General features: G+C 32.3%; 1 pseudogene; it reads right to left on the bottom strand.

The window, feature by feature from the left end:
* Positions 1-535: 535 nt before the first annotated feature.
* Positions 536-2385, bottom strand: LOC107626951 (plasma membrane ATPase 2-like; annotated as a pseudogene).
* Between the last annotated feature and the right edge of the window lie 12803 nt (positions 2386-15188).

The following is a 15188-nucleotide window of genomic DNA, read 5'->3' on the forward strand; positions in this document are numbered from 1 at the left end:
AGGCATGCGTTCGCGTCGTCCATGCGTTCGCGTCGCTGCCCTTTTCTTCAAAACTCCATTTTTGTGTTTTTCTTCCATTTTTTGTATGTTTCCTTTTGTCCTTTGGGCCATTCATGCCCTATGAGATCTAAAAATACTTAACACACAAATCACGGCATCGAATGGTAATAAAGGATAATTAAAATAAATATTTTTAAGGCATAGGAAACATGTTTTTCACATATATCATAAAGTAAGGAAGGGAAAGTAAAACCATGCAATTTACATGAATAAGTGAGTAAAGAATTGATAGAAATACTCAATTTGAGCACAAAATACATCATAAAATATGGATTTATCACTTAACCTAACCTCAGATTTAGCATAAGAACAACGAGGGTGGTATTATATTATTTCCTGTACTTGTACCATCTCCATTTTATTTGATTTCTCACTTTTAAGACATATGCAAAAAGTAAAGAAACTCAAAATCAAGGTTTATTTATAAAGATTTTTTACTAAAATACTCTCATATATTTTTTAACATCTAATTAGTTCATCCTATTACTAAAACAATATCAGATGCACTACGAGCAGCATCTGTGGCATCGGCGACAGCTATACCAATGTCTGCCTTCTTTAGAGTAGGTGCATCATTCACTCCATCACCAGTCATTCCACAGATATGTTTCCTCACTTGCAAATGCTTCACAAGCTCATACTTGTGTTCTGACAAAAAATATAAAACAACAATCATATTAATACTTATTCGAGTACACATGAAGTCCCCGGGATAGTATCGAGACATATCAGGAAATACATCAGCAAATTCATCTGCTTTTTCGATTAGTTCATCAATAGGCAAGGCAGCAATAGATTCATCCTTGTCCTGTTCAAGTAAAGCAGATGAAGGGTACATATTGGTACCCATTCCCAAGCGTCGTCCTGTTTTCTTTCCTATAGCTAGTTGATCACCTGATAACAAAAAAAGGGAAGATATGTAAATGAGTATATTCATTTCTAAAGGATACTTTGTGTTGCCTAAATTCTTAACTATGTCATGATAATCAATACAACGGCCAATTCCCAATTTTTGCAAATCTAATTACAGTGATTCTGTACAATAACACAACCAAGTCAAAGGTATTGACTATGGACCTGTAATCATTTTGACATTTACTCCGAGATATAGTGCCCTCCATATTGTTTCGGCACTATCATGCCTAGGTGGGTCAAAGAGGGGCATAAGGCTAATAAAATGCCATGGGCCTCTAGCATTTTCTTTCCTTCCATCGGGAACTATAAGCAAGCAAATATGGCAAATGACAATGTGACGTATTCATCAATTACCTGGTATGCTACAGCAAGAGATCGCAAATCGCGCTCTGCGAACTTATCAATCACTGCATGAATTCTGCGTTCGATGTCTGATTTGTTGTGGGCAAGGTGTAGGATCTAGCCATCATGTTACAACTCAATGAGAATAAAAAAGACAAAATATCAACAGTTAACCATAAAAGTATATAAATGATGGTAAATTACCTGTTCGAGTGTACCTTTGCTTACTCTATGCATTTTACCATCTTGATCAATATAGGCCAATGCAGTCCTCTTATCAGTTGGATTGAAAGGAAGAAAATGCACTTCTTATATACCGGCACGTGCCTTTGGTATTAATCAGCAAGCAGGAACAAAAAAAAAACAAATTCATCAGCCTCAATAATAATAATAATAATAATAATAATAATAATAATAATAATAATAATAATAATAATAATAACCTTTAGCGTGATAGATTCAAGTCACACAAAGAGAAGCAATTCCAAGTTGCATATTCATTAAAACAAATCACACAGAAATTGAATTAATTTAAAATAATTGAAAAAGAAAAATGAGAGAGAGAAAGAAATAATGGAATTACCTGAGAGAGGATAAAATGATTGGAAATCTTGACGGTAGATTCTTCAACCTCATCCTCAAGGTGTGGAAGAGCAACCACCTCTGATTATTTTATTGACTAAAATAGCTCAATCTTAGGAGAGAAGACCTAACATTCATAATCATTAATCTCAAGCATGCATGGTTTACAATACTTGAAGGATTTAATATAAAATCAGCATTAATTAAAAAAACATTATCTAAAGGACCTAAACTCCCAAATTATTGAAGATAACAAGAAAGAAGACAATGAAAATTTAACTTACAAGTAGAAAGCAACTGAAGAGGCAGAATGAGATCCAAAGATTCAAAGTGCTCAGAGATTGAGATTGAGACCGAGCAAGATTGAGAGATTCAGAGCACTAAGAGTAAAAGTGAGAGTGAGAACATGCAATGCTTACGAAGATCTTTCAGCGTGGAGAACTGGTGGCGACCGGTGGGCTTGCTCTTGAATTTTCCCCTTCTCATCGCAATTCCGATTCAATCACTCACGCACACTACGATCAGATTAGAATAATGCAACTCTTCTTCTGCACGTAATTTTTTGGAATAAAATTAAAAAAAAATCGGAACAAGCAAGAAACGAAAATGAAATAATCAGAATTGAGAATAATCAAACCCTAGAATTAGATTGAAATTGAGAAAGGTTCCAAGAAAAAAAAATTAAGGTTCAGAGAAAAAGAGAAAGAGAAAAAAATTATTTTAGAGAATGATTTATTTATTCTTGATTTCAAAAGTAACAATGATTATGAGCACCAATTGAAAGCACCGAACGAGAAAACTGAAAACATGCAATGGTTCGTGAGAGGGTTTTTGAGAGACTATGAACCCCTTTGTGTTTAGGAATAAGAATAGGTAACATTTTTTTAAAATTTTTAAAAAAATTAACTATATTTACTAACATTTTATTATAAATGTTATCTTAAATATAATTTTATCTACAATGTTAACATTTTAACAAATGTTAAGACACAAATGTTACTAAAAGTTTAAAATGTAATAATGACTATTAATACTACTTATTGAACCTCAGGACATGCCCAAAACTTGGACCCATTGATATATAGTAAACTTAAACTTTTAACAAAAAGAATAATAACTGTAGAAATTTAAACCAAATACTTTAACATATATATCCTTTATTCTTCTTAATATATATATATACGTTCGTCATTGTTAGCGTTACACACATCAGCAGCAATGCAAAATATTGTGGACCTTACATACACATACACGTCACAGCATGCATTCGGCTTTACCTACTTGGCTTAATATATATACAACACTAATATACCATTTTTATTAAACAAATGCGTCCGTAAGATTAGACCATTCTATTTCCTGTTCGCAGTCTTGAAGTATGAAGCTAACGATGATGACTCACTTACGCCATATTATATATGCTTTTCTTTTTTTTTTTTTCTTTTTTTTATCTAACTTACATCAACTATATTACATATCTCCAAAAAATTAGTGATTAGTATAAAATATATATTAAAATATAAATATATATTAAAAATAAATTAAATAATATATAAATTAAATTTATATAAATACCTAATAATTAAATTTTTGTGTATATATAATATTTTTGAATTTTGATTTCTTAATCATCAAGGATAGTTTAGCTCGCTAACTCTCCCAAGACTTGTTAGGGTTCTAATTTCTTCTTCCATTTTGACGAGCTTCGTTGTCTCCTAGTCTCGGGGATCTTGCCTTCAACCATTTGGGATGTTATTTTTACTTTGTTGTGGTAGTTGTTGGTAGCTTCATTAAGCGGCGACGTTCCCCCCTTTCAATGTTTAAACTTTAAACAACACAACAAAATGTTTCATGAAATTGTTATGAAATAATTTTTTTGAAAAATTTAAACTAATAAAAAAATATATAAATAATTATATTTTTAACATGTTCTTTTATATAATAATTTTTTTTATTTGTATATTTTTTAAATTTTTTTATTTATCTTAAATTATTTTTTTTAAAGATAACAATGATTGAACACTAAATTTTTTGAAGAATAATAAAAATATTATATTATAAAATTACTTTTTTCAAAGCTTAATTAAGTTAATAATTAGGAGGAGGCACATGTGTTAAGACTATAGGTGGTAAGTGTTGTTAGCTTTGTATATAATTCTGGTAACAGTGAAGCAACTTTTTGTATTGAACTAGGTATATATAGGTTCGGATTGGATAAATAATTTAATTAAGTTTTTTTTTTAAAATAGTTTAAATAATAAATATTTATATTAAAAATAGTTTGTAAATAAGTTATTTTGTATTTGATTTTTTAGTTTTAAAAGTATTTTTTTTTTAAAGAAATGTGATAAAAAGTTTTTTATTATAAAAAAATTATTTTTTTAATTTTTTTTATAAACACTTAAATAGCTTGTTAGTAAGCTAAAATTTTATCTTAAAAATTATACGAGATATTAATATTACTATTTTTCATAAATCAAAAATTAAAAAAAAATAACTTTTAAAGTTTTCAAACATACCATAATCTATCTATTACAGCCAGTGCCTATATATCTTCCAATGGTGTATAGAGTAAGTTCAGTTTTAAAGCTATCGACGATTATTCACTAATTCTCTTCTCTCTTGTTAATTCTTTTCTGTCAAGATTCTGTTCTCAGAACTCCAAGAATTCATTTCTTCATGTCAAATTAAATACAACCTCAATAACATAAACGGTTATAGTTCTAACAAAATCCAAACGACAGAGTTTCAGCTCTCATCACGCGTTGCCAATATTTTTTGCAACATAACCTAATCCCATGATTTCCCCTCAAAGTAAAATATATGTACCCGTTCTCCATCATCTTTTCCTAAATTCATTAACATCACTTTGGTTTTGATTTTACACAGTTATTTCTCTATGTTGTTTTACTCATACAAAATAAAAAAGATAACAAATATTGTTGAGTCCGAAAAAAATTTTATAATTTACTGTAACGACAAACGTTAGTTTAAATTAAATAATTAAATAATTATGATTTGATTGATTGTGCTATAAAGTTTATATTTGGAAATGACATTAATACTGATTTGATTTAAAAAGAATCATCTATTAAAAATAAGATTTGAAGTGATTATGAAAGAGGTGTGCTGTTGCTAAACGAAAGGATACTATTATCCTTTAAGAAAATATTTACAGCTGCATAAAGAAAGGAAAGCATCTTATCTTCAATGCAAATTTATCTGCTGCAACGGCTAGCATTAGTTTGGTTTTTGGACATAAAAAGAAGAACTAGATTTGAGAATATTGAACGAAAATAATTAAAAAAGAAAACTTTGCACAATTGAGCGTCTTTCTTTTTTATCTCGGTTTGAATTTGATATTAAATTTTGAGTCTTCCTAGTACTAAGAAAAGGCATATGATATTGTGAGAAAATATTTAGAAAAAGTTTATGAGTGACAAGTTTTAAATTAGAAAAAAAACATGCACTACATAGTTTCAATATGTTCCAGTCTTGGTTCGTTCTATTTTGGAGAGTTTGTTTTGTTTAGGAATTAGTTTATGAAACACAATGGAGTACTTTGTTTGTCTTAGCAAGTAGTTGGTTTAGTTTGATCGTTTTTGTTTTTGTCTTGAAATTGGTGATCGTAATCTTGAGATTGATATAGTGAATTTTCACCATATTTACTGGATGTAGACCTCATTGCACCTCAAAGTTGAACCAGGATACTTGCTGGTGTTATATATTCTCTCTTCTCTCTATTTATCTTCTGCAATTGTAGGAGACTAAAATCGAAAAATATCTTGCCTGCTCTATTTCACGTTTCTAAATTTAAAAGAGTGCCTTGATTCAAATTCTCATTTCTCAAGGCATGTGAAAACTTTAATTGGTATCAGAGCTTAAGCTCTAGGAGTCAAGCTTAACAGTTTAAAGAAAAGATCCATGGCGGCCAATCAAGTTCCTTTCAACCTAACCAAAGGTCAATTCTACCATCGCCCTCCTTATTTAAATGGAACTAACTATTCCAACTAGAATGAGAGAATGAGAATTTTTATTCATGCCACATATTACAATATGTGGAAGATCACCATGAATAGACCTAAGATTTCAACTAAGCTAACACCTGAAGAACAAGTCGTTCCAAAGGAAGATGAAGAATGGACAGAAGAAGAAAAGAAAAAAGTGGAGTCAAATGCAAAAGCAGTGAATATGATGCATTGTGCCATAAGCTTTAAAGAGTATAGAAAAGTCTCTAGATGCAAATTTGCTAAGAAAATATGGCAGAAACTTCAAGTCACTCATGAAGGAACAAATCAAATGAGAGAAACCAGAACCAATATGCTAACGAAAGATTATGAGCTGTTTTTTATGAAAGAAGAGTCTATAGATGACATGTTCCAAATATTTTCAATCATAATCAATGGGTTCGATGCACTAGAAAAATAATTTACTGAAAACGAGCTGTTTAGAAATATCTTAAGAAGTCTCATAAAGAAATAGGAGACAAAAGCTACTGCAGTACAAGAAAAAAATAATCTTAACCAAATCACTTATGATGAGTTAAGAGGAAAGCTTCTAGTATATGAAATCACTCCTTTGAAGATAGAAAACAAAAAGAAAAGTTTTCTATGAAATCAAAGGTAGAAATTGAATCAAATGAGGAATTTTTCAGCGACGTTGAAATAGTTTTCTTTGCAAGAATGCTGAGAAAAACGATGAGATATAAAGACAGAAAAATAGATTCTTCATCTAAGAAGGACAAGAAAAAAAACAAAGGAAACTGTCACTACTGCGAAGAACCAGGACACTTTAAATCTGAATATCCCATTCTAAATCGAAAAGAAGAAAGCAAGAAAGAAAAGAAGAAAGTTTTTATGGCTACTTAGGAAGATTTGAAAAATGATACATCAGATGATGATTTAGCTCATAACTTTAGTAAACTTTTGTCCAAATACTCTAAGTATAAGAAAGAAACCGAAACTTTGAGATATCAGATGTCTTCTTTGGAAGTAAAATTAAATGCTTATGATAACACATCTATTTTGAATTTAAAAAATGAAAATGATGTTTTGAAAGGAGAAATTAATGATTTGAAAACTGAAATTCAGAGTTTACAAAAAACATCTGCATCTAATCTTTACTAAAGCTAATGTTGAAAATAAAAAACTGTATGAAACTATAAAATCTTTGAATTATGATTTATCAAAATTTGTTCAAGAATGTAATAACTTGGATAAAATCTTAGACGTTCAAAGACCCATTTCACAAAAAACTGGTTTGGGATATGAAGAAGGAAGTACCACTATTTTCAAAAATCATTCCCATGAAGCTTTTACTTCATATGATCAAAATAGAAACTTTTCATGCAATTTTACAAATTCAGCAAAGAAAAATATTTGTTATAGATGCAATAGACATGGACATACTCATAAGCAATGCTTCATCTCTTTAAAGAAGTATGGAGACAAAGTTTACACTATTGTGCTAGATTATAATGACTTTGGGCAGCAAAAAAAAATTTACATTAAAGGATCCAAATTAATTTGGATACCTAAGACTTCTTAATACTTATATAGATTTGTCTAGCATCCAAAAGAAAGAAAGATATGTAGTTCATGAACAGTGGATACTCATAGCACATGACAAGAAACATTACATTTTTCATCAAGCTTAATGACTATAATGGTGGTTTCGTCACTTTTGGTGATAATGGCAAGGGTAAGATAATTGCATGCCATCAGAAAAGTCGATAAAAATTTCTCTACTTTTATAGACAATATTCTTTCAGTTGTTGGTTTGAAACATAATCTAATTAGCATTAGTCAATTATGTAATATTGGCTACTTAGTTTCTTTCAACCACTTTGAATGCAAAGTTGTCAATGAAAAAAATGAATCTATCTTATTTATAGCCAAAAGGTATGATCATGTGTATGGTATCACCCTAGATGATTTAAAAAATTAAAATATAAAATATTTCTCTTCTTTTGATTCTGAAAAATGGATTTGGCATCAACGATTGGAACATGCTATCATGTTTCAAATTTCAAAATTAATCAAAAGAAATTTAGTTAGAGGTTTTTCTAATATAAAGTTTGACAAAGACATTATTTGTGATACTTGTTACATGGGTAAACAAACAACGTTATCTTTTAAAGCTAAGGAAGATGTCTCAACTAAAAGAGTTTTAGAACTTTTGTATATTGATCTTTTCGGTCCTACTAGAACTCAAAGTTTAGTGAAAAATCCTATGGCTTAGTTATTGCAAATGACTACACAAGGTATGGCTGTGTTTTCTTTCATGCTCATAAGAATGCATGGTTCTAAAAATCGGACTGGTCGGTCGAATCAGTTCAGGTGAGAACCGAAGGTAATTATGGTTCGATTTAGTAAACAAAACTGTTAAATAAAAAATTGCTTGAAAACCGTTGAACCGACCAAGAATCGACCAGTTGAACCGAACTAGTACCCGGTCAGTTTTCAAAAAACGACATCGTTTAGTTATTTAAAAAAAATTCAAACACAGGTTTCATCGAACTCTTCTCCCTTATCATTCTCAGTTTCTCAAAACTGAAGAATATCTCCCTCAAAGCAAACCCTAGCCTCCTCTACCGCTACCGCCATTGCCACTATCATTCTTCTCACTGAATCCACCCGTCGCGCTTAAGATATTCGTCTGTTCGTCGTGCTCCAATACCTCTCCTCATTTGCCAGTCACCAACTTCTTCGTCGTCTTCCTTAAGTCGTCGTGCTCCAACCCCTCATTTAGCTCAGTCGTGCTTTATGTAACACCCTACCACGCAGAGTTTTACGCTTAAGTTTGTAAATCAGAGATAGTGAGGTATTACAACCTCTAAAAGACAAAACACGTATACATATATACATACATATAAAGAATAGTTTAACTAGGAGTCTTGAAGAAAAAGTTGAGCAAAACAGAACTCAAATACATACATACATACATACATACATACATACATACATACATGAAGAATAGTTTAACTAGGAGTCTTGAAGAAAAAGTTTAGCAAAACAGAACTCGAAAGTAGTATCACACTCGAACAGTTGAGAATGAAAGGCATAGATAATACATATTAACAAGCTCCATACTCGACCTGGGAAGCAAAGACCAGCAAGGTATATATATATATACAAAATATACAACCCAAAAATTTACTAAAAAACAAAATATAAATCCTGATTCTCCAAGTCAACCTCTAGGAGGGACAAAATATAAGTTCTATATAAAGGTGGAGAGTACAACATATATATATATACAAAACATAATATCCCCAAAGGTAGATATTTGCTTCAGTAGAATCTCCAGAGGCATTCCAAAACTCCAACAACCTATATCCAATTCTAGAGTTCTCACTAAACCAAAAATATGGTGACTATATCTAAGGGTTCCAATCTAACTCTTCGTTGTCCATTTTCAACAATCCTCCAAATCACCAAGTGGAACAACCCTCAGCGTCTCCTCTACCTGCCTGAGGGATCTCTCAGAAACAAAACACAAGCAAGATAGACAAGGAAAATACAAATATGGACAGCAGATACATCAAATATATCAGGTAGTAGTTAATTACCGTTAAGTAAATAGGCAAGCCAAAACAAATGCATACTCAAAGAAAACATACAAGTGCATATGATGCATGTCTTCCCTATGGCTGATGAGCTCATTTGTTGGTTATACAGTCAAACCCGACATGTCCGGTAGCGAACCCTGGACAAGAACACCATAACATTGAGCAAGTGGGACCAAACCACAACCCTTGCATCTTACCCACGTAACCCAGAGCAAGGGGGACAACATCAACCCTTGCCTCATACCCAGACGGTGTTACAATTCTCAACCCGGAGCAAGTGCGACAAAACTCAACCCATGTGTCTGACCCAGTGTTTCGAACCTTTACCCAGAGCAAGTGGACCATGCATGTCACTGCATCTTATTCGGTGGTATATCTCAATCAGAGTCAATTTTAATTTTCAATTCCATGTTTTTTCGTATCATTTCAATTTATTCAAACATCGTAATTAAAACCAATCCTCAGCATTCATAGATATATTTCCATACTCTTTCTTCCTCGTCATCATTTTTCAATATCATGCTTCATAATCGTCTTCTTCAATTTACTATCTCAACCCCTCAAATCTCCTCCCTAACCCTTCTACCCTCTATTTCACTGGCTCTAGAGTCGTAACAGAGTTTACAGAAGGCAAAAAATGCTAACAAAATGATCAAAAATTCAAAAAATATCCATGTTGCAGCCAAACAAGGCGGTCATGTGTATGCTTGACATCCCTCACGTACGCATGGTTTAAAATTTTTCAAAGTCGCGTACGCGAATCACCCATCCATACGTGAATGTGCTAGACAGAAAAGGGTTCTCGCGTGCGCATGATAGCTAATTGCCGCATACGCATGATGTTGACACGGCAAAGTCATGTACGCAAAACATTGTCGCGTATGCGAAGGTACTGGACAGTGCCATATTCTCACGTACACACGACCTTCCCGCGTATGCATGCATGTAAAATTTGCCAAAAAGTTGATATGTTGCAGAATCTTAGTTTTTGATCAAAACTTCAAACGCACATAATTTTTTTGTTAAAAATCATTTTTTGTCTGTTCTTCCAACGTCATAAACTACTCGGACCCAATTTTTATTTAAGATAATTTTCACAAAATTCGAGGGTCCAAGAGCCAAGTTACAACATAATGAAGTTGGTTAAAATTTTAGTTTTTATCCAATTTGCCTCAACACTTTATTTGACCAATTCTCCAATTCATTTCAATCCAAAACACTTCTATTACCATTTTTTTTATACCTTCCAACCATTCAATTATCAACTCCTAACCATTACAGGTCTAACCAAACCAATTTCAATTCATTCATCACATTCATTATCAATATTCAATATCTAATATATATCATCAACTCAATTTTACAATTCTATCACCACTTAAATCATACATTCATATGCATATACTCACTAACTACATCAATCCACCAATTCACATCATTCAAACCTATTCTAAGGCAACTAGCCTAAGGTTCACACAACATTATATATTAACTACAAGAAACTAAAACCATACCTTAGCCAATTTCTCCACAAGCCCCAAAACACCTTAAAACCTTCTCTTCACAAGCTTCCAAGCCAACTCCATCAGTTTTCAGCCACCGGAGTTTAATTCCAAGCACACTACTTCACCAATTTGACTTTAGTTCACATGAATTCAATCTAATTCCATACATTTTCAAAAACAACCTCAAATTTTAATGCCTAAGCTTAATAAAATTAAAGAATTCAAAGGAGATAAGAGTTCCTCACTTTTATCCACTGAGCAATTGGATGAAACCCAGCTATACCTTACACTAGAGTAACCATAAACCATCAAAAGCATAAAATTAACAATATCCATGAACCAAATTCACCAAAATGAAGGGAGTGAAGAACTGGATGAGAAATTCAAATCTTTTTTCACTTTGTTCATATTCATTTGAAGAGCTTGGCAAGGCGGTCGTGTGATTGCAAACGATGCGGTGATCGGAGCTACGGATTGAGAGATATGAGTACTTGAAGATTGAATTGGAAAGTGGAAGCTAGGTTTTGTTCCTCTTCCCCTTTTCAGCGTGAAATGTAAAATGAAGGGGAGGTGTGGCTAAGCCTTGGGTTTTATATGGTGGGCCTTCGGCCCAATATGGATCCGGTTCAATCGGTTCGGTCCGTTAGCTCAATTTTGGGCCAAAAACTCTAAAATTAGTGTTTTAATTTGTATTTTAAATATTTTTACTTCTTCAAATTATAAAATTTAATTTTCTATTTTTTGGGCTCATAATTAATTTATTAGTTAATTATTTATTAATTTATAGGGTATTACACTTTGTCCGTCGTCCCTTGTCGTCATTTGTCGAGTCGTTCATCGTGCTTGTCCCTCGAAGCCTCAAACCCCTCACTATTCGTCTCATTGTTCTCGAAGCCTCCAAACCCTTCCCAGATTTACCAATCGCCAATGTCCATAGTCCTTGTTCTTCCACTCTTCCCCCGTGGTCCGTCGTCGTGGTCATCGCCAAGTCGTCATTGTTGTGGTCATCGCTAGGTCGCCGTCGTCCGTTGCATTCAACTGCTCTTCCTTAAACTCTGCTCAATGCCCTCACTTAGTGAAGGTAATGGTTGCTCTGCTCAGTGCTCAAATTCATTCTTGGTTGATTAGCTTTGCTCTGTCACTGCTTGATAATGACTTTGTTTGTCACTGCTCAAACTCTATTATGTATCACTCAATTAAATGGTCATTTGTAATCTGTTGTATTTCCAAATATTTGAATGTATGTATCTATGTATAATCATTGGCACTTGTTATGAACTTATTTATTAATTAGTTATTTATTTATTATTTTATTATAAAACAATTATTTCGGTTGGATCCCACTTAAATCAGTTAAACCAGTAAACTAACGAACCAGTAGTTAGAGCGATTTGATAACCGGTCCAGTTTTCAGAACTTTGTAAGAATGATGCTTTTCTCATTTTTGAAAAATTTAGCAAAAGAGTTCAAAATGAAAAAGATTGTAAAGTCATTTCTATTAGAAGTGACTATGAAAAAGAATTTAAAAACTATTTGTTTGAAAACTTTTGTGATCAAAATAGAATTTTACACAATTTCTCTTATCCAATAACTTCTCAATAAAATGGAGTTGTGGAAAGGAGAAATAGGAGTCTCTAAGAAATAGCTAGAGCCATGTTATGTGAGAATAAAATTTCCAAGTTTTTATGGGCTGAAGCTGTTAACACAACTTGCTACATTTTGAGTTGAACCATCATTAGAAAATTTTTGAAAAAGATACCTTATGGGTTATGGAAAGGAACTCCTCCTACTTTGCACTATTTTCATATTTTTGGAACAAAATTTTTTGTTTTAAACATTAAAAAAATCTGAACAAATTTGATTCAAAATCATATAAAGGATTCTTTGTCGGTTACTTCACTTCTAACAAAGCTTATAGGATTTATATCAAAACCACTAAAACTGTTGAGGAGTTATGCACGTTACCTTTTCTGATACTAATGTTTCTTCTACTGTTTCTAAAGATGATTGTGAAGATATTCCAAGTATTGAAGATATACAACTCACTACTAGTCCAGAACACATCTTTGTTTCAAAACCTGCTTAGGAGCATTCTACGGGAGACAATTCCATTTTATCTCCTATGGCGCTTGCTGGAACCCCTATAACAGAAAGCAATACTGAAGCCATTGATTCTAAAACAACCAGCACTCAAATTAAATTCAAAGAATGGAGATCTCATCTAAACTATCCTCATGATTTATTATTAGAGATCTATCAATGGGAAGAATTACAAGATCAATATTAAAAAATCAAAATTCAAGCAATTTGTCCTTTATCTCAACTGTTGAACCTAACAATATCAAAGAGGCTCTTGATGATCTATTTTGGGTGAAAGCAATGAAAGAAGAGATCCAACAATTTGAGATAAATCAAGTATAGATGCTGGTGCCTAGACTAATTGAAAAAAAAAAAGTGACTGGAACTAGATGGCTTTTCAGAAACAAGTTGGGAAAAAATGGAACAATAGCTAGAAACAAAGCTCTGCTTGTAGCTCAGGAATTTGACCAAGAAGAAGGAGTCGATTTTGATGAATCATTTGCTCCAGTGGCTAGAATGGAAGCTATCAGACTGCTACCAGCCACCACATGTTTCCTTTCTTGCTCTCCAAGAAAAGATTTCTTAAGAAAAAAGTAAGAAATACTTGTGTTCTAATACATCTAGCTTTAGTCATTATTCTTTCTTGAGATATTTTTACACAAAAATCTAGGATAATCTCTATCTTAATCTCACGGCCTCCCATGCATCATCATTACTCTCATTATAGCTTCTAAAACAAGCCAAACTCCATGAGAGAAAATGGAAGAACTTCTATGAAAACTCCAAGCTTTAACCTCCATTCTTTCTCAAACTAAAACCCTGTCAAAAATCTAATCCGACCAAAAGTGTTCACCTCTTCCTCCTCTTCATTTCTATGTCAATTTTCATAGAGTAAATCAAGGTATGATAGCTGCTCCTCCTCTTTAAAGTTTCGGCCATGATGGAAAATCAAGCTAATCATGTTTTCTTCATCTTTTCTCTTAGGATCTCTTGTTCAATCACCATAGACTCTAAGAAAACGTAATTTCTTACTGCCTTGAGGTGAGAAAAACCTTCTTTTCATCATCATGAAGATTCAGCCTTCATGGTTCATATGGTTCTAAAGTTGTTTTTGATGTTAAATCAGGCATAAAAGTGCTTTTTGAAGCTTGTTGTTGGTTCAACTTTTGGCATCTGCAAAGGAGGTAAGGTTTGGTAAATTAACCAATGCTTGGTTGTGTTCTTGAAGTGTGAAATTAGATCTTGTTGCTTGAGGAGGCTTGATTTGAGTGTTTATGTGATGATTTGATAATGAGATCTTGTTGTTTTAACGCTTGAAAATCAAGTTATTGAAGGATGTGAAGTTGTTGTTGTTGCTGCTGAAAAACGTGGCCTTCCAGCCATGATTTTCAAGAGATTTGATGTGTGTTTGATGTGTATTTGATGGCTGAAACATTATTCTTTATTTTGGTGAAAATCGGGTAAAAATTGGTTTCCAAAAAGATTGAAAAACTAGCTAAAAATCAAGTAGAAATCTGATGAACTTTTGAAAAAAATGATTTTGGTTGTTGAAAGACAAGAAGAACATTTGGTTTTAATATTTTTGGGTCAAAATATAATTATTAAAAAGTTTGGGGCTGAAAATTAATTAATAAAAAATTGAGGGACCAAAGTGCAAATATTAAAAGTTAAGGGGTCAAAATACAATTTCTAAAATGTTCGGGGATCAAAATGTAATTTTTGAAAGTTGAATAAAATATTATTATTTTATTATTAAAATATTAATATATTGTTTTATTAAAATGCAGTTTTTCCTAAAAGCCTCAAGAAGACAGTTTTGAGTCTAGAATTCCCTAATTCTCTTTACTAAATACCTAAGGAAAGGTATAAGAAAAGGTATAGAAGTATGTAATGTAATGAAACAAGATTTATAACTTGTAATCATGTTAGAAAGAAAAGGAGTTAAAAGCTATATAGCAGCGTACTGTTGTGATGTATACAGAGAATTGTGAAATGAGCTCACTGTGATATTGTGATGCTTGATTTATGATGGTGAAAAGATGATAAAGATGATTGCTAAGTGATGAAAAGTATGGTTATATGTGACTTATGAGCCTTCGGGAAATGTTTGAGAATATTGTGCGGGGACACCCGTA

This window comes from Arachis ipaensis, chromosome B2 (assembly GCF_059453495.1).
Source record: "Arachis ipaensis isolate K30076 ecotype BB chromosome B2, ASM5945349v1, whole genome shotgun sequence".
NCBI lineage: Eukaryota > Viridiplantae > Streptophyta > Magnoliopsida > Fabales > Fabaceae > Arachis > Arachis ipaensis.